The 23,192-nt window shown below is 48.9% G+C and overlaps 1 protein-coding gene and 1 long non-coding RNA gene across 3 annotated transcripts in view; one reads left to right on the forward strand and one right to left on the reverse strand.

The window, feature by feature from the left end:
* ANP32A (acidic nuclear phosphoprotein 32 family member A) overlaps positions 1-23,192 on the reverse strand; it is a 36,952-nt gene that overhangs the window by 8,054 nt on the left and 5,706 nt on the right. The window lies entirely within an intron of this gene.
* On the forward strand, positions 1,063-5,436 carry LOC146406881 (uncharacterized). Its single transcript, XR_014817583.1, has 2 exons — positions 1,063-2,740; positions 3,239-5,436. It is a non-coding gene; the product is annotated as an uncharacterized LOC146406881 (long non-coding RNA).

Here is a 23,192-nt window from a genome sequence, read left to right on the forward strand (position 1 = left end):
CCACCCGCATGCTTGCTCTTACCTGCCCCTGCCATCAGGCATTCATCACCTGGTCACTGTACTGGCCTGCCCCAGAGCAAGGGCAGCGGACCAGGGACCCTCTCTGACTCACTGTTCTCTAGACCAGCACTGCCCAGTAGAACTTCCTGTCCAAGGGAGGAGTGACTAGCCACATGCAGTCACTGAGGTGAGACTGAGGAGCTAAGTTTTACACTGTATTTATTTAATGTAAGTGTAAAGAGACACATACAAGCTACCATATGGAATAATATCCCAGCACTAGACTTTCTCTGCAGAGTCCTAAGAGTAGAGGTGGAAGGAGAATGAACGTCCACAAACCCAGGATGGCCCCGCAGAGAAATGCTCAGGTCGGCAAAGTCCAAAAGTTGGTCTTTGGAGGCACTTCTGTGGCCACGCGTGCCATGACCCCACTCCCACCCCCGCCACCACCCTGGAGGTGATTTTGCCCTGTTAAGAGTTCTTAGATTCCCCTCTTCTCATCTTACCTACAATCTGGGCCCTACCTCCTTTATTTCGAATGAGGTAGAAAGAACTGATAAAGAGCTACCGTCTCATTCGCTGTTAAAAGGCAGACCTGGCTGAAGGCATGTCCTGGCTCCAGCACAGGTGGTGTGGAGATGGCTGAGGAAGAGTCATCAGGTCTCAGGCCTGAAATGACCCAGGGGAGTCAGCAAGGGAGGCCAGGGTGCCCGCTTCTCCAGGTGGATGACCAGAGTTTTCCACTCCTGTTCCAAGCTGATCGGGGGCTGCTCCCTGGGCTTCCAGGGCCTGCAGGGACCTTAAAGGTGATCCCTCCTGGTGGCACCTGGTGCTCGACATAGTATCCCCACCTGCCTGCTCCTTGCAGCCTCTAGGAAACATGTACTGATGCCCACATACCCACCGGTTTGCATTTCTCACCCCTGGTCACATGGCACAGGCCTGTCCTTCTCAATAGCATTGTCATTCCTGCCCCTCATAGCCTTTTCTCCTCACGGATAAGTAGACAGGCCTATTCTAACCAGTCCCTGTCTGGGGCTGCTCCCTGCCTCTGAGCAGGCTGGTCTGACCAGCTTCTTCCTGAAGGGCTCAGGAAGACTGTCTGCCAAGATGCCCTCCTCCTTGGGCATCACGGGACCATGGGCCAACTTGGGGAACAGAATCCACAGCAGGCCTGCCATGCCCTCCTCAGTCTACCCTTACCAGTGACCAGACCAGGGAACATCAGGGCGCATCTGGCCACAGGGCCCCACAGCTGCCCTGCTTTCTTCCCTGGTGGAGGGGTAACCCGCTCAGCCTGGGACAGCAGCAATCTGCCAGGAAGCTAGCAAGCTCTTGGCCTAGGCACTGGTGCCAGGGCCACCTTCCCCTTGGATCTGGAATGGGGTAGTTATGTCCTTTCCCACCCTCTCAGTCCCCAGGAGAGGCCAGATGTCCAGGTCAGGCCACCTTCTCAAGGTCACTGGCAAGAGTGCCTGGGAATAAATCCTGTGAGGCCTTTGCCCTAGGGCAGGAAATCAGTGTAGAGCCAGGAAGCCAGGCCTTAGGGGAGCAGAGCAAGTGGAGAGAGATCAACTGTACTAAGGAGGGGGAGCCACCCCCTCTGTGCGCAGTCACTGCTGGAGTCACGCGCCCTAGGCGTCTTCAGTCACTCCTTTCCTTGGAAGGCCCTGGGAATTCTTTAAGCTTCATAAAAGAAAAATATGAGAAGGGTTTCCAGTCCACCCTCAAAGATTTCAGACATGTGGTTTTTCCAGACGGGTCAAGAGCTTCTCTATGGCCATCAGCCAAGGAGAAGGCCTCAGGAACAAGGAAAGGTGGTGCTGCGGAGTCAAGGGAATTCCTCCCGGATGTCGGCCTCTTTCCTGAAGAGGCATGCTGCTGCCTGAGAATCCTATAGACAGACACAGGTTCCAGTCCCAGCTCCCAGCACCAAGCCCAAAGTGGTGGCCACTCCCCTCGGGGACAACATGCAAGCCACCATTACTGTTTATAGTAACAGCTACCACAGGATCTTTCCTGGGCCCTCAGCAGGCACCCTCTTCACAGGCACTATCTCATCCAATCCTCACGACTGCTCCATGGGGTATTATGGGGTGTTCTCCCATTTTATAGCCACATTGGGCTCAGTGTTCCTAAAGTCCCAGGAATGGGCATAGGAGGGTGTGTTCAGACTCCCGGCGGCAGTAAGTGTTGCAGGATAAGGAGGGGTTCCTCATTGTTTCCAGACCCCCCCAATTCAATCCAACAAGCTGCCCTGACTGTACCTACACATCCTTCAGCCCCTCTTCTAACTGTTCCACTAGCCAAGTGGGGGCCACTCCCAGCCATCCCCACCCTGGTTACACTTCCTCAGTAACCAAAGCACAAAACCAGCTCAGCCCAAGCTCTGATGACGCTGCTGAGAGGGAGGGCAGTTCTGGAGAGGGGCCAGGGGGCCTGAGACCCTGCCTGCTCCTCCCCAAGGAGCAAGAGGCCACCTCTCATCACTTGGGAGGGAAAGCCTTTGGTGTCTGAAAAGCCGGGTGGCTCTCCCAGGTCTGTGGGGCCTCCAGGATGACCACGCTTTCTGCACTTCCTTCCTGGCAGGGTTTTGGCGCAGTTTGGGAAGAGATCAAGGAGGGGAGAGATGGGCTGAGGCTTACACCCCAACGATGCTGATATCACCAGAAAGCCCACACCACATCGGAGGAAACCCACTGCTGCTTTTTGGGGTGATGTGTCACATTGGAGATGGCAGGTAAGCAGCCTGTGAAGCGTCTGTAATGGATCAAATAGAAGAAAAAAAAAAAAAAAAAAAAAACTCCAGTGCAACAGCTGACCTGTGGAAGTCTGCTGTCCACCCCCTGCTCCACCTGCCTCCACACAGGGCCATGCTCTCTTACAGCTCCCAAGCCAGGCTCATGTGTTTCAAAACATCCAACCACCCCAATCTTCCTTAAATTGACTCTGAAATCCTGCTGCAATTCCAACCCACTTCCTCCCCTCTCTGCTCGGTGCTGCCGCCCCAAACTCTTCCATGTGAAGAGAACATCCCTTTTACATCCAGGGTGTGTTCTGCTTAAAAAAGAAAAAAAAGAAAAAAAGAAAAGTAAGGCCCATTCCCCGCTGCCAAACCCTGGGTGTGAGCTAAGTGCAAAGTTAAAATTAAACTGAAAATTTGTACTTTGGGTTTTAGACTCTCTCCCAATTCCACTGGCCGTTTAAAAATATCCAAACGCGGTTACTCTCTCTCTAGTCCGACAACTGGAGTTCTTCTGCCTCTGTCGGGAGCTTTTCAAACACCTCAACAACAAACCTACACAGGACCCTATGCTTCATTTCTCAAGTGTGGACACCTGAGAGGTGCCTGCATCTTCGTACTCAGCCCCCAAGAGATCAGACTGCCTGGCTCTGGCATTTCCTGCAAAACGTGTCCCCAAAGCAAGGACACAGCAGCCATTTCTCATCAAGGGGAGCTGAACTGTCCGTGATAAACACCAACACACTATCCTCTAAGGAACAACCCGTCGCTTGTTTCAAAACTGGGAAATCTCGTCTTTACTGATCTCTCAAATTTGACCATTCCTCTCTGCTGCCGGCACTGCAGTCTTGGTCATGGTCATCTAAGACACCCTAGGTCTGCCTCTGCTTCCAAATGGGGTCTCCATGACAGAGGGAACAGGCCTTGACCTGGAGGCCAAGGCCTGGCTGGCTGAATGACCCTGACTCTCTCCCCGAGGTCTCAGGATCTGCCTCACAGAAAGGGGACGATGGTATCTGTGTAACCTATAAAGTGCAAACTCTGGCCTAGAAAACATTCCTGGCTTCCTGTTGCCTCCGGGGGGGAAAAAAATCATCAAGGTCCCAAACGGACCTAAGGAGGTCTTTCACTCTTGACCACCTGCCCTCATGTCCACCAATCTCTTCACACCCCACCTCTCACCCCTGCCTTTAGCTCTAGTTAAGCCCCCTCCCCAGAAAGCCTTCTGCAGCCAGCTCTGCGCATCCCGGGGCACCAAGGGCAGCTGCTGCATGAATCATTTAATCATGTATTAAGCATCCGATCCTCCTAGAGGTCAGGGACTGTCCTTCTCTGTAATCAGCCTAGCGGGGAGTGGACACCCATCAACTCCTTAACAAATGTCCTCTTTATTGTGCCAGCCACAACATTAGGTGCCCAGCATACAGAGGGAGACAAACCACCAGTGAAACTTTCAGTGCAACTGGTCCAAAACAGGTTGAACAAGCCCTCCCTTTTTTACAAACAAAAACAACTACTACTTCTGGTGTGTTCTGTGTCCCTGAGACAAGCATAATCCCATAAGGAGGCAGGTCAGCAGTGCGTCCTCCTCTTGACCTGACCCAGTGCTCTCTGCACACAGGTCTCGTGTGTGAGAAACCCCTCTCTTCACACAGTGAGCTCCTGTGACACTGTCCATCTGAGCAGCTGAGGGGAGACACAGAGGTGACGGTGAGCCACAGTTGGGGTCCTTGCCAGCAAGTGGGGTGGTGGCAGGCAAGAAAGAGACAGACAGCTGGTAAACAACTACAGTCCAGTGTGCCAGATAGCAGGCCCAAGGCTGGGGTGGGGGGTGTGCTTCACATGCCTCTACCTGGGGAGGATGGGAACGTTCCGGGCAGATAGGAGGGCCCCAGAAAGACCAAGAAAAGGGGTGCCTTACAGCAAAGCCAGAGTTGGACAGGTAACTTGCAGGGCCCAGTGCAAAATGCAAATGTGAGACCACCTGCTCAAGGACGATAAAGAATTCCAAGACAGGGACAGTAGCATGTTAAACCCAAGAGCAGGGAGGGACCCGCTAGGTGTGGGCCTGTGTGACTGCACAGGTCACATGCCCGTGACGCTAGCCCCGATTTAAATGGACAGCATGGGCCTAAAGCAGAGCCCTCGGAAGACCAGCACCAGAGAGAAGGAAACTGAAGAGAAGACTGCTTTTTATTTTTCCAGCACTTGCTGAGGCAAGGTGGAGAGGTGGACAGAAGGCAGGCTCTGGAGTCAGACAGATCTGGCTCAAGCCCAAATTCCCCACTGCAAGCTCATCTCACCTCTGAAGCTTCCGCTTCCTCCAATGACCATAGTGCCCATCACCTGGGGTTGGATTAAATTAAACAGTGCACTTAGAGCACCCCCACCTTGGAAAAAGCCACCTGCCTTCTCAATGCACAGCCACCTTCACTGCTGCGTCTGCAGTCAAGGCACAAGAATGGGAACCAAGGCAGGCCCACAGCTCTGAGTCACCTCCGCTGTCTGCAGAGCTTCTTCATGGAATGAAGGCCTCTCCACATTCTGGAGAGTGAAGATGGTGTGCCCAGAATGCACCCTGCTGGACTTTACACCCACACCTCCTTTTGTGTAGTTTTTTCCACTAAACTTGAGGCTTGATCTTTTCTTTCACTGAACAAGAATGCAATAAATATTTGTAACTTTGGTTTCAACCTTGTCAGTCCCCGACCAATTTAGCTTTCAGGTCCCAGCTTCGCAAAAGAAGACAACTTAAATCAGATTGACCCCGTGTTTTTTCAGTGCTCATGGGTTTTAAATAGGTCAGTTTTTAAATGGGCCATCCCCTGTTGCAGATCCCATTTCTAGCTTGAAGGCCAAACTGTCTGAGACACCAATGCAGGGGGAGATGGGCTTCCTCCCAGGTGTTCGATAGGAGGGATAGATGCTTGTGGTTTTGTAGTTTTAACCATACAATCTCTAGTTTTGCTTAGGAGTCAGTGTGGCAAAACTGAAAAATCCTGTCAGGTTCCATAGGGAACAAGTCTGGGAGAAAATCTGGACATTATGAAAGCTAGAAAGGCCTTCGGGATCATCTAGGTCAGTGGCTCTCTGACCATAGCCCACAGTCAAAAAAATAAATACATTTACACCTTGGCTCAGTAAGCACATTTTTGCATGTAAACAGGCATACACACTGAAACAAAACTTAGCCCTGTTACAATTACTTTTTTCTATTACATTAAAAAAGATGATTTTTTAACAAGTGTGACCCACAGTGTGCAAATTGCTGGTCTAGTTCAGCTCTCTTTTGCTAGAGGAAGAAACAAGGTCCAGAGTTGGCCTAGAGCCCAGGAACCCCGAGATAGGTGATTCTCTGCTACACCACACTGCACAGCACCACACCACTGCTCTAATCAGAAATCACAGTCCCCGGTGGAGGACCACAGAATCAACCACACAGCTTTTTCGTTTCTGCTAACAGGAGGTTATTCTGCAACCTCAGTGGAGCTAAGACTCAGGTCTCCATACCTATTAGAGATCTTTTGAAATCTTAACTACGGGGCAGGGTCCCACCTTACTTTAACCCTGCTCCCCAAAAAAAATCTCCAAGAAAAAAGCATCTGGATCTCTGGATTTTGTTTGTTTCCCACAATAGAGCTATGAAGGCACGGGTGGGAGCACATGGCCGCGGGAAGTCGGTGACGCCATCCTTATTATTTTAGGGAACCGTGGAGGGCAGGCCGAGGCTCGCTGCAGCGGTAATTAAGCTGTCGGCAGGGCCCGGGTAATAGGCTAAGCGCCGGCTGGGGGAGGGCCCGTATTAACATAAACCCTGTGACTGGCTCCCTCGCTGCCTGGAACCGGCTTCCTACCTCCTCCCCCAAGCTTGAGGAGGACTTGGTTTCTGCCTCACCAAGACAGAGGAGCTGGTTCCACTGCAGATGCTTCATCTGGCCAGTAGAACAGACTCAGTAACTCAAGAACTGGTGCAATTGCTGTCGGACCTGGGCTTTGGGCTTGTCAGATGGGCCTGTTTAGCCAGTGAGCCTGGCAGAGCTTGGGCCCCTCCCTCATGTCATGCCTTTGCTCTCCTCCCCTCAAACCTCGTTCCTCTCTTCCAGCCAGTCTAGATTCTATTCTACTTCAGACACTTGGCAGTTCCACCTCCAGGAAGCCTTCCCTGATTGCCCAGCTCCTGCCCTAGCCCTGCCTGATTTAAGAGCAGGTAAAAGATTCCCAGAGCAGCAGAGAATAGGCCCAGAAGGCTGTCTGGGGGAAAGGAAGTGCAACGGGGACAGGAAGAGATGAGGGTTCTGGAACTGGTGCATGAATGACATGATCAAGTGAAGCAGGCTGCTTCTAAGTGGCTGTCCTGTGCTACCTTCAGCAGGTAATGGAAGGCGTGAAGAAGCAGGAGGTGGAAGCAGAGTCCAGTGAAGGCACAGTTACCAGCAGGTGGTGTCTGAACGGTGGCCGGGGAAAGGGGGACAAGAAACATGGAGGTGTGGTGCAAAGGATGCTCATCAGGCAGTCTAACGACCTGGACTCTGGGCCCCACTTTGCCACTGACTTGCAGTGTGCCCTGGGGGAAGTAACATCCACTCTCTGGGCTTCTGCAGTCCTCTAATCCACACACTAAACAATGGAGCACAGACACGAGATCCCTTTTAGTTCCAAAATTCACTGGGCCCATCCACTTTTAGTCCCGTCCCACATCCAAACTCAGTTATGTTCCTCAACAGAAGGTGGGGGACTTCAGAGGCCAGAGGAGCCCAGGAGTCATGGTTGAAGGATGCTAGAAAGGAAATCTAGGACGCTGGGCAATTATCCCGGATAATTACCGAAATGCGAAAGTCAATCATGTAGTCTCTTAAAACACACCAGGATCATAAAAACAGCCCCCTGTGCTCAAGGTGCTGGTTTCAAATATGGGCATCTGGCCTTGCCCCATGTGATGCCTATCACCCTACAGGACAGCAGGGAGTAGGCACGTGGACTCATGGGGTCCTAATGACTGCTCTATGATCCTGTGGTTCATAAAAAGACCCACACCACCCACGATGATCTAGGAGCCACCGCATTGGCCCCACACAACAGAAGAGCCCCAAGGAGCTTGATGAGGAAGGCCCAGAGAGCGGAGAGGGTACATCCTGGGCCACCTTCCTAAAACACTGCTTCGATCACATCACATCATGTCTAGTCGCTCTCTGTCCAAAAGCCTTTAAACGGCATGGGGATCAGGCGCCAAATCCAGAGGAGGACTCCCAGCCCCCTGACCATCAATGCCCCCTGACTAAATCCCCATGTCTCTTTTCAAGCCTGTTCCTGCACCACCCCTTTGCCCGTGACTGGCAGCACACACTTCACACCACCTGGCATTTCCTCCCTGTGTTAATCGTTTATGAAGTGCTTCCCCAGGCCTCACTTCCTTGAACCCAAAGCCAAGTGGAATTCCACTCCTCCCATCCCTCCCCAGGGAACACACCCTGTCCCCCACCAGGGCACCCAGAGAGCTGCTGCTTGGCCACAAGACACCTGTCAGTCTTTCCTCACAGTCTCTCCCCCAGACACGGCCTTGGTAAGGTCTGAGATCTTGGTATCCCCTTCTGGTGCCCTGCCCAGAGGGGCTGGCTAAGTGGTCAAACTGAACCAGCTCACTCACCCTAGAAGAAAGGATGGAGTTGGGGAGAGCAATGGCTCTGACCCCTTATTCATTTTTGAAGCAAAGCACCCCAACTCTACTCTTGGGAAAATACACAAAAAGATGCGAAAATGGCTTCCTGGCCCTCTGTCTCAGCTGCCTGATTTTTGGCTGATTTTGACTCCTGAAATTAATTTCAGGGATTTAAGCCCAGCTGGGCTGGGACCACTTGTGGAAATCCTACCGGAGTCGAGTCAGCAAGGTGTGAAAAGGGGACATAGCTCAGAGTTTCTGTGGTGGGTCTGGTGTGGATGGAGACAGCCATCCACTCCCCATGGACCAAGTGGAAGAATGGTTTGCACAACAAAAGTTAATTAATTTCCGTGGCATCACCATGTAGCGATCATGAGCCAGCAGATCACAGCCCCTTCCCAGCCTAGCAACATAGCCCATTTAAAAAGACACCAGGCCATTCAGATTCAGGACAGGACACTTCTGGCAGGCTAGTACGGGCCTCTGCCGAATTTCCAGCTGGCTATAGAAATGTGCTTCAGAAACTAAAGGACACCATCATCGCCACCTCTGGGGAACCACTGGATTCAATCCAGCTCCTCACCCAAGGTCACACAGTTTAGCCCAATGTAGAACCTAACCTGGGGCCAGTCTTAATCCTCCTAACTTGGGGTCTACACCCCAGCATGACAGGCCTCTCCACGGTGAACTCCTTGAAGCAAGAGGAAACAAAAGAGGAAAAAGAACACAGCTGTTAGGAAAAGAGCCCCGGGCCTGACCCCAGCCCTCCCGCCTTCCTGCCTGCCTCCCCACACTGCCCAGGAGGGCTGGGAGGGCAGAAGAGGCGGGGAAAGGCTAAGTGGCTCAGAGAAGAAACCCTCGACCTTGGCCTCCTTCCCTGCCACCTCTACCAAAATGACAGCAGCATTGGCAATGACAGAAGCAGAGCAAACACCGCGGTGCTGAGGCCCTTGTGTCCAACCACCAACTGGAAACCGCTGATTTGGGCAGAAATGTGAACCAATCATGCAAAAGAACCTAAGGCTGAGGGCTGTAAGTTTTTTTTCTCTATCCAAGACCACAAAACAAATTAGCCAAGGGTCACACATAAGAAGCAATTTCATCTCTTTCTGCCTTAGAGAAATGTGATGTGCAGCTTGCCATAGTCTGGAAATGAAGGTAAAAGTACTGGGGATGGAAGTGCAGGAAATGCTAAGGAGTAATGTTAATTCCATACACTACTAACTGGAAGGGAGAAACGGGGCAATGGAATGAGAGCCAGGAAGGAAGGAGGGGAGAGGGACGGAACACCGAGGGAGAGTAAGCTACAGAAAGACTCTGTGAAAAGGACACAGGCATCAAAAAGAGGGCAGAAGCAAGAAAGTTAGAGGCTCAGTGGGTTTTTCTGTACTTCCAGAGTTGGTGAGAGAACTTTACCTATATTTACTGGTTTGTGAAATCGAGCACGGGTTGCATTCTTTGCTGTTCACAGATCTACAGCTGCTTTAATCTCAAGATGCTAAAAACAAAGACAAAACAAAACCCCCAAACCTTTACGATTCTTGCTGAGTCAGGGAGGGGCTAGACGAATAGACATAATGTAAAAAAAGAGCCTAGAGATTTTAGTTAGCCTTCATCAAAAGCTCATGAAGGAGATCCCTGCCAAGATGGCCAACACAGGCTGTGTGGACAGAAACAAGTGAGATGGACCAAGCGTCCTCGGTCAGGGTCCCAAAACACTGTTCTGATGGGTCCAGACCTTAAATTCTGACACCCGAAGCAGAACAAACTTGAGGCAGGCACCAAGGGTAGGAAGGCATCTGCAAACCGTAACACTGGAAGAACAATGGAAGGAACTAGTGATGTTTAGGCTGGAGGGTGGGGGAACTCATGATAGCTATCTTTCTCCGACTATTGGAAGGAGAGCTGTATGCAAACAGAGTACATTTATTCTGTGTTCTCCAGCAGCTCAAGAGCTAAGGTCAGTGTGCAGGAATTACAAATAGGCAGTTTTTGGACCAACATAAAACATAAGAGGGTGTTCAAATCTTTGCAGCTTGTCCCACCAAAGAATGGGCTGCTCTGACAAATCAGTGAGCCCCTGTCCCTGTAAGTGTATGCATCAGAGGCTGCTCAGTGACTTCTGCAAAGAACTTTCCACATGAACAGTACTGAACAATTATTAAATGAATTAATAATATTGTATGATGAAGCCCTGCAAAGAGATGAGCCTTGGATCTTTCCTCCTCTTAAAATGCTATGATTTGATGCTTTCCCTCTTTAAAGAAGCATTATGTGTTTAGGCCACAGGCCTGATTTATTCATTCAACAATGTTTACAGAGTATCTGTCAAAAGCTGGGCACCTGTGCTAGGAAACAGAAACAGCAATGAACAAAAACAGGCACCTAACCCGTGGGTTTACAATCTAGTGGGGAAGAGATAATAAGCCAGTAAGTATAGATATCTATGTACGATACATATAAATGCAACAAAGGGACAGAGGGGAAAAAATGAAATCGTGACAAAAGACAGTACTTCACAAAAGATCCTGGGGAAGGCCTTTCTAAGCTGAGCTTTCAGTGAGGACTTGAAGCCAAGTGAAGAGGGCAGAGGGAACACCGAGGGCAAAGACCCTGAGCAGGCAGCATGCTTGGTCCTTCTGGGGATCAGCCAGGACGATGGGTACTGGTGACGGAATTTGTGGAAGGGAAGGAAACAGAGTGATAATGTGAGAATGAGATGGGGAGAAGCCCACTGTCTGTCACACGCACTTGTACACACCTATGGGATGTTCTAGAATCATGTACCTGGTGCCAGAGTGATGGGCTTCACAAGCAGTGGAAGTCAGAACTGTTTGGACCACAGCAAAGGGGTTCAGATCCAAGACCCAGGCATAAGCCTGTGATTTCTCTTGCCCTTCCTTAAAGGAAAAAAGGAGCTTTATTCAGGACTGTGCTCACCCAATGTTTCCAGGTAGAAACAGGCCTTGCCTGCACCCCTGGGGAATATCCTTTGGCAGAAAGTTTTACTCATGGGTGTCTGGGCACACGAGACACCATCAGAAAGTGTGGTTTGGTTCCAGGTTTTTTTGTGTGTGTCTTTTTTTGTCGGTTCCAGGTTTTAACACTTAGGAACTGCAGCTTTGGGCAAAGCTTCACTGAGACTTACTTTCCTCATCTGTAAAATGGGGAGAAGGATTCCTACCAATCCCACAAAACTCTGCGGGACTAGAGGCAAACCGTGCTGTCCTGGAGGGCACAGGGAGGAATTTTACGAACAAGTTTCTTACCCGAAACTTGGCGCCCCAGAGAGCAGAGGAGGTGTTATGTAGCTCAGAGTCCCCCACACTGCCTTGCACTTAGTTCGCAGTAAATGTTTGCTGAACTGAAAAGCATTAAAAATAACCTGGGAAAACATTCTGCCATTTCTTTCTTCCCATTAAACTGCAGCACACTTTGCCAGAATGCTCCAGAACAGTCTCTGTAATCCTTCACTTTAGGGGAAGAACCACCTGAGTCACATCAGGGCAGGGTGTTCAGAGGATAAAGTCCCAGGCCTGGAGACAGGAACAAGGCCTGACACCTCTGCAGAAGGCCTCTGGCTCTCTGGGTCACCCCAGTCTTTCTCAAACACTCTGAGCTGATGATTCAGGTGCAGGCCACCAATGGAAGAAGGGACTACAGACCATCCTAGGACAGGGGCAGCAGCTTCCGGAAGAGCTCATGAAAGCCAGAGAGACACAATATACACAATAGATACACAACATGCCACTCCAGATGAAGGCCTGATCTAATCCACTGAAGCCCAGATACAGAGAATAGCTAGTCCAAGGTCACCTCCATTATTTTTATCTTTTTAACTTTTTGAATAAGCAATACAGTCATTCTCATGGTTTCAAAACCAAAAAACTTAAGAAAACATACAGTTAATTCTCTCTCCCACCCTATCCAGTTAACTATCCCACCCATTAAAAATCCTCCCAGAGTTTGTTTACACATACACAAGCAAATTTAGAATCTTATTTTCTCTTTTATCCCAAATTAGTATATTATATATTGTTCTTTACCTTTTTTTTCATGAAGTTTGTGTAATATATAGTACATAAAAACCTTCCTTGTTTCTAATTTGCACTGTTTCATGGTGTACATGCACCACCATTTTTCTTAACTAGCCCCTGATTGATGAGTATTTGGGTTATTTCCAGTCTTCTGCTATAACAATGCTGCAATGTCCATAAGCCAGCACATATGCCATTTTGCATTCAACCAAAGAGCTAGAATCAGACCCCACTTCTGACCTGCTGGGCAACAGTCATAGAGACCTGGAGTTCCACAATCTAATGTGCTCACCACTATACCTATGTGGACAAGTTAACTCACCTCCGTCCATTCAATGCTATGACTTAGAACCTATGAATGCCAGGCACTGCGCCAGGCTCCAACAATAAAGGTATCCTTGCCTTCAGCCCCCAAAGTGTCCAGTCTGGGATGGACAAGCAGAAGGGACTGCTACAGCACACAGGGGCAAGTTCAGTGTGTCCTGAAGGCCATCTGACCTCTGTGGACCTGTGTCTCTATCTGGTAACGGAGTGGTCACACCTGTATCCTAGGGGCATTCTAAAGGATTCAAATGTGATGCTTGCCAAAAACCTAGCATGAAGCAAGGCTTGGAGCAGGTGCTCAACAAAGGGCAAGAAACACGGCACTGCCATGCCCATTCACAACACTTCCCCTTGGGAAAGGTGGAATGCATTGTTAGTTTTTGAAGTAGCACCTAAGCCCCAAGTTGTCTTAGGCAACTTTTATTGGAGGACGATTTGGACTTCCTCCCACTTTCCAGACCCTCTTTCACACTTTGAGGTATCCTAAGTACTTTCTCATTGGCATGCACAAGCCCTCATGTTTGAAGTATATTAGAGCTGTCAGTGGAAACCCAGACACACATATATTAAGACCCTGGCACAGAAAGGTCAGGACAGGCATATGGAAAGTTGATTTTGCTGGGATTTCCCTGATAGTGTAAAAGAATCATTTAAAGGGGAAAAAAAATCTAAAGGAGAAAAGTCACTGAACCTCACATTTACAATGTATTCTATTTCACAATAAAACAGTTTTAAAAGTCACAAGTTCTAGTATCATCTGTTTCACTTTCTTGGGGGAACAAATGCAGCAGATTTTAACAGAGAAGAGAAAGAAATGAAAGTTAGGAGTCTGAAGTTATTATTTCCATATTAGCAGCAGCCCTAAAGTGGCTGGGAGGAGGTAAGAGGTCAAAGTTAAGGTGTGAAGCCAGTGGCCTGGCTTTGTACCCAGCACTGCTCCACAGTACTATATGACCTTGAGCTAGACACTTCACTAGCTTTCTGAGCCTCATCTACGAAAGTGGGAATAATCCCATTCATTCTGTAGTCTTTCTATACAGATTAAGTAAGAATAAATATGGTGTCTGGCACCCAGATACTCAACAGTTAAAAACAAACAAAGCACATAAAGATACTATTTTCTCTCAATATTTAGCAGAAAGATGAAAATCTAGTGCCTTCCCTTTATAAGCTGAAAGCACAACAGTAAGCATCAAATTATCCAGCCCCCATAATACTGGGAAGCCAGATTCCTAACAGGCTGATTAATGAAGTCTTACTTCATCAGAAGCTCCTTTCATATTCATGCAAGATGCCTGCTTTTAGATGAAAACTCTCAGCCAATTAAGGCTCATCCCGGTCCTTGGGAGAGGTGGGTCATGGCTGGATTTGTGACCTGACTGTGGATTTCTCCCCTTAAAATAAGCCCTAGGGCCTCCAAGCCCGGCCTCACCACCCTTCATCAGAGGTTTCAGCAGGATCTCCTTTGCTCACCCAAAGCATCTGGCCCCTCAAACCAGGTGAGAGGGCCTGAAGGATCCAAATGGAACCCAAAAAGTAGCAGTCAAGAAACTATTTCAGAAGGACAGATGGAAATCCCACTGTGCCAGGCAGCGAGAGCCTGTGGTTACCCAAACTGGGCCACATCTCTGCTGAGACAGGAACAAGGCCAGTTCCAGGTGCTGAGCCCTTGCCTGGGGGGATGACTGGCGGTTACAGATGTGTTTCTGCTCCCCACTCTCCTCAACGTACTCAGCCACAAATGAGAAGGTAAACCTACCATTGTTAATAAACACAATTTGGAAGTACAAATCTTTAAAAAGCTAAGTCTCAAGAGGATAATAAAGGACATTCTGGGACGAAAAGGCAGAGGGTCAGTTGGCCTGGGGACACGCCTAAGGTTGAAAACAGGGAGTACTGGCCCATTACAGTTTGTCACTCTTTTGTTTCAGGTCAACTTTCCAATTAATCAGCTCATGAATTCAAGTCTTATCCTTTCTGGGCCTCAGCTTGCTCCTCAGCAAGAGAGTTCCTAGGTACCTCTACAGGTCCTGGCTCATGGGTGCCAGAAGTCTAGTGTAGGTTACTCGAGTCTTTGCTCAAATGCCACCTCCTCAGAGAAGCCTTCCTGGACCACCTAGTCCCTTTTAACACAGCTTTATGTTTCATGAGACCTATCACACCAGCAGTCATGCCTTTGATTGACTTATTAATGGTTTCCCTTGATGGAATGGAAGCCCCACAGGGGCAGCCCAAATAATGACCTTCTCCTGTTCACTGCTATATCCAGAATGCTCAGAACACAACTCACCACGTGGCAGGCATTCAATCAACGTGTAAAAATGAATGATCCTCCGCAGTATTTTCTATCTGCAGAAATCACCCTCCTAACTCTGGTTAACCTCAGGCCCTAGCCAGTCACTGCTGCTCATCAGGGACATCTGTGGCCATTTTAAGACTCCTGGGGCTAGCAAGGCATGCACTCAATATAAGTCTGGTTTTGGGCATAGTGGACACCTCAAAGCAGGATCCAGACCTCCCTGGAATCTAAGGCCATGCATCAACCTCACAGGTGCTTTTCCATTCCCACATCTGACCCACATGGGTGGCCACTTCTGACAATGACCACACTGGCCACTGGAACTAGGGAAAGATACCTGAACATCTACAAAGGCCAAGTATCTGAACCAAGTACCCCTCACTTTTGAGAAGCCAACATTCCATTTCTTCTCCCATGCCTACTGCTGTACCTCACCCCAAACAGAGGCCTCAGAGGGCCCTACACTAGAAGCCTCCCCAGACTCAGAAACCATACCTCAGCGTAAAAAAACACCAGCTCTCTCATCCAAGACACACAAAGGCTTGTCTGCAACAGAGCCACAAGCTAGATGGGAGCTCAGAGGAGAACCACTCATTATGGCAGCAGGCCAACCTCTGCAGAGGTTTCTTCAGGCCTCCCAGACAGCTGGGGAGCTTTACTCCAGTCCACGCCTGCCCACTCTCCCTGGGTTGCACAGGGGTACGCCTGAGAGCTTCCAGAGGGGAGGGGAAACATGCAGCAATGGAAGGAACGCCCCGGTGACTGTGATGGCCAGTTCCTGGCCCTCCATATGGAAGCGGCCCCTGTGCCAGAACAGACAGATCCTTCCCACTGGCCGCCAGGCGGGAGGCTGGAGGCCACATGACATCATTACAGAGCCTTCCTGATGCACCCAGCTGCAGGGGAGCTGTCCTGGGCTCTGGGAACACTCAGCGAGGCCCTCTGGCGAGGGGATTAAAGAGACACTGACCAAGCCAAGGGAAAGAGGGGCCATGATGCACACTCCAAGGAGGTGACCCCAGTGTCAGGAGAGAGAACACTACTGTGTGACCCGGAAGTCCCAGGATCTTACATCTTGACATCACCTGGGATGGACATAATTTGTTCCCATTATTCTAGTGAGTCAAGGAAGACTTCCTGGGGGAAACTTCTCAGGAGCCATTTGGATGAAAGACAAAGGCTTGAGAGGGGCAGACCTAGAGTTCTGCAGCCAGGAGGGAGTTGAGAGGCAAGTGGTACTACTGGTACAGAGCAAGACAGGCAGACAGCCCCTAACTCCTGATGGGCAGGGGTGCTAGAGCAGGGGACCTCTGTGCTTGGCTGATGTTGCTCCAGCTCCACCTCAACAAGAAGCCTGGGGCCCTTCTTGCCCTCGCCCACCCACCTGAGCAGCTCCAAGTGAGCCCTCCTAAGTACTCCCGCCACACACAAGCTCAGATAGTGAGCAAGGGCCTTCCTCAGTAGGGCTGTCTACACCATTCCAACAGCTCAATCAAGCCTAGGCTGGTCAGAATCTACTAAGCTTCAGGGGCTGTCCACAGTCCATACCTGGGATAAACCTTATTTCTCTCCATCCTGACAACAGCCCCTGGGAAACAGGTATTAGTGTTAGTCACCACTTTACAGGTCAGGCAGCTGAGGTTCAAAAAGGTGACCTGCCAGATATCCTCAAGTGATGGGGCTCAGGGGGTCCTGGCACAGCCCAATACCCCTGACTGCATGGCCCTTAGGTTCCCTCCTTTTTACAAAATATCCACTAGCCTCTCAGTTCCCTGAAGACCAAGGATGGATCAAATCCAGCCTTACTCAATAAATCCCGCTTAGCACTCATGAGATACCAGTAAACAAAAAATCACAAATGTGATGAGCAGGAATGCGGGCACATGTGAAATCTGTGTGGCCAGGGCAGGGCAGGGATGGGCAGGCTAAGAACCGGGTCCCAGCACCCCAGCAGGTTAAATCCTGCACCTGCTTTCCTCTTTGCTGTTTTCCTTGCTCCATTTTCCTCTCTCTTACATCCATTTGGTTTACTTCTTCCTACCTGCTGTGAAGTTCTGCACCCTGACTCAATGTGGCGGCACCCAGCCATGCTTTAGAGCTCACTTTAGAGCATTCTAAAAAGAGACTGGGCACCACCTTGGGAGACTGACTTGGTGGTTGGGTAGAGCCTGGGAATTTCTTAAAATGCTCCCCTGGTGGGTTCTGATGCACAGCTGGGGTTGAAATCTGCCTTACCAACCACACACCTTTCCTCCTGCCTAAGTGCCGTGTTAGCTATACCTCCCCAACTCTGCTACAGAAACTGGAAATGCCAGCTTTCTGTAACCCACTCCCCCCATATGCGTACCACCTCCCCCAGCCCAGAGCACAGATAATGAGATTCAATAAATTCTACCTGCTACACGGATACTTACAGAACATTCCTAATGTTGTGCTCACAGGTGAAAGTGGGCTCCCCTCACCCTCCCACCACAGCCCCAGCACCCGGCCTGTTGGTGAGGCAATAGCTCAGGGGAAAGTTGGTTATGTAGAATGAGTCTCTCCCCCAGCAATCCACTCCCAGCTCACTCACTCTCTCACTCATGCCCTTGGCAAAAGGTAGCAGAATCCACCGATCCAGAGCTTCTGGCCACTTCTGACTGTAGAGACTCAGCACAACTTTCTGAAGTGCCCCCATAGAAACACCGGCGGGCCTGTCTTCTCCAGGTTTCCCTGTGGTGATCAACTCCTGCCCTTCTAGCCTGCACAGATCCTGCCTCTGACAGATTTCCAGCCTGCAGGATAATAGGAGAGCACCTCCTCCCCCTTCCCTGACTCGCCCAAGTCCGCGGCCCATGGGATCCTCTCACCTGATTACTTCTGGGCCTTTCCAAGCATCTGCAGGAGTAGCCCAGGGGCTAGCCTTACTGGATCTTAAGAGACGACCTGAGGGAGCTTGGGTGTGTCTGTGCACACAGCCTGACCAGGCAGCACCCAGCTGACAGGCAGCAGCGGACACTTGATTTGCTGGGAGTCTCGGGCAGACCCGGATTTTCCCTGCTTATCAAAGAAGGGTGAGGAATGCGCTCCACTCCTACCCATCAACACCAGGGTTGGGAAGATCTTAATAAGGAAGGAGAGCTTGATAAGGCCCAGGCATTTCTTACATGGCATGAACTTTCATAACCAAATTAAAAATAACACAGGCAATTGACTGGAGGAGTGTGGTCTCCCAAGTGGATGGCCCCCAGACAATAGACTGGTGCAGGAAAAAAATACTCAGACGTTTAATATTTTTTAACTTATCTTTTTAATTTTGTTATGTTTCACAATATGCATATTTACATGAAGTGTATGTGAGTCACCTGTAACTAAAAGGTAGACATATTAGGGCTGGGGCTCAGGTTCACATTTTTACTGACATGGGATATAAAACCCAGAAAAATGTGAAAACCACTGGGCTGAGAAAGTGTGAATCAGGATGCGGGAGCTCACACCGACCCAAGGGAAAGCTGAGGACACCAAACCTCAGTGGATGCTTTGTTTCAGTGGCTTTGTGCCTGGCTCACCAGACCATGGGTGATGAAAATGACAAGAACGTGCAAAGACCATGGCTCCTTCACTCAACCAATACTTCTACAATGCCCGACACATGCCAAGTGCAGTGCTGAGCCCAAATAGGCCCCCTCAATCATGCAGCCTATGGGCTACGTGGGGACAGCAATGCTATTTCCAACACTCACATGCAGGAATATCTAATTACAAACTGAAGCTCTTTGAAGGAAATGTCTATAAGTGTTTTAGAATAAAAAAATGAGACCTAGAGCTAGAGGAGGGGTGGAGGATGAAGGAGATGGTAAAGATGATTAGATGTTAAGGACATGATGGTGGCAGTTCAAGCATAGAATGGATTCGAGAGCATCAATGCTGGTGAGTGAGGCCAGTGCAGTGGGAAGGGGGTGAGGAAAAAAAGAGGCAGTCCATGAAAAATCCTAGTTGTTCTTATTAAGGCTTCTGGACTTTATCCTAAGGACAATGGTGTATTTTAAGCACAAAGCGACACAATTACACTCACATTGTGGTAAGATCATTCTGGTTGAAGTCTGAAGCAAGGCTTCAAGGGGGCTGTGTGCAGCCCTTTGGACATGCCGACTCTGGGGACATTAGGGTTGAGACAGGTGCATCCTGGGCTTAGCCAAGAGGTCAGGCTGGAGGTGTAAACATCAGACCCCAGGCAGCACATAGCACCTGCAGCTGTCAGTGAGGAAGAAGAAGAGTCTGTAGGGAGGGAATACAGAAGAGAGCATTCAGAGACTGCGCTTGACCGAGTCCAATACTTCACAGCTGCAGGAGGGAGAGCAAAAGGACCCCGGAAACTGAGGAGTTGCCAAGGCTGTAGGAGAGCTCACCAGAGAAAGGGAGCAGTACTAGGGAACACACCTCATGAAGGTCAAGGGTAGGAAGGTCAAGGGCTGCTAAGGAGTCATGTAAAAGACAATAAAGGCTATTGGGATTTGGGGAGCAGTTCAGGAATTGGACTGAGGAGGCTGAGGTGTAAGAGAAGTCAGCAGGAAGTTACAGTCAGACACTTCAGGAAGTTTGAACATAAAAGGAAAAAGAGAAGTTCCCGTTGTGGCACAGCAGAAACAAATCCAACTAGCATCCATGAGGATGTGGGTTCAATCCCTGGCCTCGTTCAGTCGGTGGGGATCTGGTGTTGCCATAAGCTGTGGTGTAGGCCAGCAGCTGCAGTTCCAATTAGACCCCTAGCCTGGGAACTTCCCTTGCTGCAGGTGTGGCACTAAAAGGCAAGAACAATTTAAAAAAATAAAAATAAAAATAAAAAGGAAAGCAAGAGATACCCAGTAGCTAAAGAGACGATCAAGAGAATCTTCCTACTTGCTTTAAGATGGGAAAAACATCCCAAGCTTGAGAAGGACCCAAAGGAGAGCAGCTAGGTGCCCAGAAGGAAAAAGATAACTGAAGGGCAAAAGAGGTAAGACTCAAAGGACAGCTGAGCTGGGCATGGGTTTTGTCCGGGAATTTCTTAGGAAACCAAGAGATGTCCATTTTCTCTGTGAAGGGAAGGTTGCTGGCTGGGAAGGAGGGGTGGAGGGTGGCTGGGCAGTCAAGAGGAGTAGAGACTGAAGAAATAGTGGCTGAAGTAGTGACAATGCGCTGCCCAGGAAAAGGATGAATTGTGATATTACCCTCAGCAGAAACGACTTGGAATCTGGTGCTGGGGCTGCTCCATGATGTTTAGATGCTATAGCTACACTCAGATGCCACCCATTCCTGTTGAATTGCTTGTGGGGAAAAAACAACCTCTGCCATGTTTGAAACTCTAGCTTCTAACCTCTTTTTCCATTGAAACAAATGTTACTTTTTGATACAACGTGTCTATCCATAACATAAGCTTTTTTTTTTGTTAAAGTGAATGCCAACAATGGTGTTCTGGCAGAACATAACAATGACATCTAACATTTATTGAGTGCTTACTGTGTGCCAGACTGTGTTATAGGCACTATTACATCATCATTTTACAGCGCCAATGAGAAGGAGCACACCCAGGCAGTCCGAGGAGGCCAAGGCCAAAGACCTCCCCCTGCCCAACCCTCTCTTTCCCGCGTTGGAAAATGTCGGGGCTCCCAGTGCAGTGCACTGAGTGATGAGGGCAGCAGCGGGTGACGAGAGTAGAGAGGGGGTGGAAGAACATGCTTGGTAGAGGGCCACTCGCACAGCAAGGAAACTTGGAGGAATCACTACTGACCCTTGGTGGAACGATTTCACAAAACAGCAAATGGCATTCCCTCATTCCCCGAAAACAAACCACAAAATATCTGAGTGTGGGAATCTTAATATTCATCTTTTAATGTCTTTCAAACATTAACAAGTAATGAAATCGATTCATGGGTCAAAGCCAGAACACTTCTGTTAATGAAAAGTGTTTTACCCAAAATAAGGGAGCACATTGTCAGTTTCTGAGATAACCTGTGTGTGTATGTTTATACATACTGGGTAGTCATGTAAAACATAGATCTTACTATAGGAACGAAAAGTTTGAAAGTCACTGATCTCATTCAACGCTCTCATTTTAGAGTAAACAGAGGCCCAAAGAGGCCAAACAACATGTCCAAGTGTGTTAATCACAAAGCTGAGAACAGCACCCAAGTGTCTAATAGCTCTCTGGTAATTTCCTCACCAAACCGGAATCTCCAAATGTAAATCCCTATGGGAAAGACAGCCCAAACTTTAATCCACATTAGAGTAAATGATAGTGGGGTAAGTAAACTGATCTTTTAGATCTGCTGCCTGGAGCAAGTTTTGGTAAAAAAGGCACTAGATGAGTGCACCAGGGCAGCTGCAGAGCTGAAAGAAAATAAATTTGAGTGGAAACACAGGGGATGCAGGGTGTGGCCCTGTAGGCACTGGATGGGACCTGGTGCAGGGGGACAAAGACATCTTATCTCATTAACAAATGTTATCAGGACAACTGGTTCTATGCTGGGAGACTGCAGGGCTAGGGGTGCTTTGCTCATCACCATTTTACTAAATGAGAAGTTCTGAATAACAGATGCCCTCACAAGTTTCCATCCCTGCCAGACTCCATCTCTTTAATGAAAACATCCTTGTTGGGTTATTTATCATTTGTCATATAATTATAGTTCAATGTAATATAAGATTCAGACTCAGGTCCCTATTTCTCCAACTGTCTGTGGGAGGAAGGTGGTGGTGAATGAGATTGATGGAAGGTACTTCTTAGGAGACTAGAGCACTAGCTAGAGCAGAGGGTAGACAGGGCAAAATGTGTGTCCAGGGCAGGAGGGCATGGCATCTGTAAGGGAGTACCCCCTCTGGACACCAGAGTAATGAGCCTCCTCTTCACCAAGTTAGATTTCAGGCCAAACAACTGGGCCAAGCTCATTCGACCAGAGCTCATGTCCACTCAGCAACAAGCTTTCTGCTCCTTTCCTAAGTGATACACCAAGGTAGAGAGGGCAGGCACACTAGTAAGGAGATATCTGATAAGCATCCTACACAAATTCCATAAAGGATTACCAACAGCCCTGAGATTTTTATTTCAATATGGTATAATTAATACAAAACGAAGTTCTGGACAACCAGCCCCCATAGCTCAATCAGGTGCCTCTATTACAAATAAGGAGGCTTGTTTAAGTCTAGAGTAAGTCATCTTGAGAGGCTGGAGGTGCAGCAGCAGCCCAGAGAGGGAACTGGGTCTGTGGTTTGCTGTAAAGTACAGGCCACAGTTATGGTGACTGGGCCTGCTCCCCTTAGATTTATTGCCTCCTTCCTGGCCAGGCCAATCGTACATCTATTTCTTCCACTCATTAGCTCAGGCACAAGAGACTAGAAGTTGAAAGAAGGGCTCTGGAACTCAAAGCCACATTACTCTTGGTACATTCCCCAGGCAATATGCCCTGGTGGAAGAGGAGCAGGCCCAAACTAGAGATTCCAGGATTATCCGCAGGTTTTCAATGGTCTGTGCTCTGAGAGTCTGATGTCAGTCACCAGGTACACAGCTACTGCACCTTCTGGACCTCAAAGCTCAAACTGTTGCAGTTCAAAGTCCTTCCCTCTAGTTTTGAAGACATCTAAATCTTAAGGGTAACCATTTAACTACAAGATATACAAAAGCCTTTTGAAATATTTTGAATATGAAAGATAAAAAATTTCCATTGGTTACAGAGAATAACTTCTGAATAGAAGGAATGCTCAATTTTACACCAGCAGTAAGTACTACTTCTCTTCTTATGGATGTTCATGGATTGAAGCCAATTTCCACTACATATCAACTAGAGAAAGGGCACATGTAAAAGGCCTTGGAAAGACCCCCTTTAAGCACCACCAAAAAGAAAGGCTTGTCACATGCTTTAAAAAATTTTAACAATTAAAAAAAAAAATTTAGGGAGTTCCCATCATGGCTCAGCAAAAATGAATATGACTAGTATCCATGAGGATGCAGCTTTGATCCCTGGCCTTGCTCAGTGGCATAAGGATCCAGCATTGCTGTGAGCTGTGGTGTAGGTTGCAGACATGGCTCAGACCTGGTGTTGCTGTGGCTGTGGTGTAGGCTGGCAGCTATAGCTCTGATTCGACCCCTAGCCTGGGAATCTCCATATGCAGAGGGTGCAT

The sequence above is a fragment of the Sus scrofa genome, chromosome 1 (assembly GCF_054392235.1).
Source record: "Sus scrofa isolate SSC_HxYL_T2T_F1_AM1 chromosome 1, Sscrofa_HxYL_maternal_Yorkshire_Landrace_v2.0, whole genome shotgun sequence".
NCBI lineage: Eukaryota > Metazoa > Chordata > Mammalia > Artiodactyla > Suidae > Sus > Sus scrofa.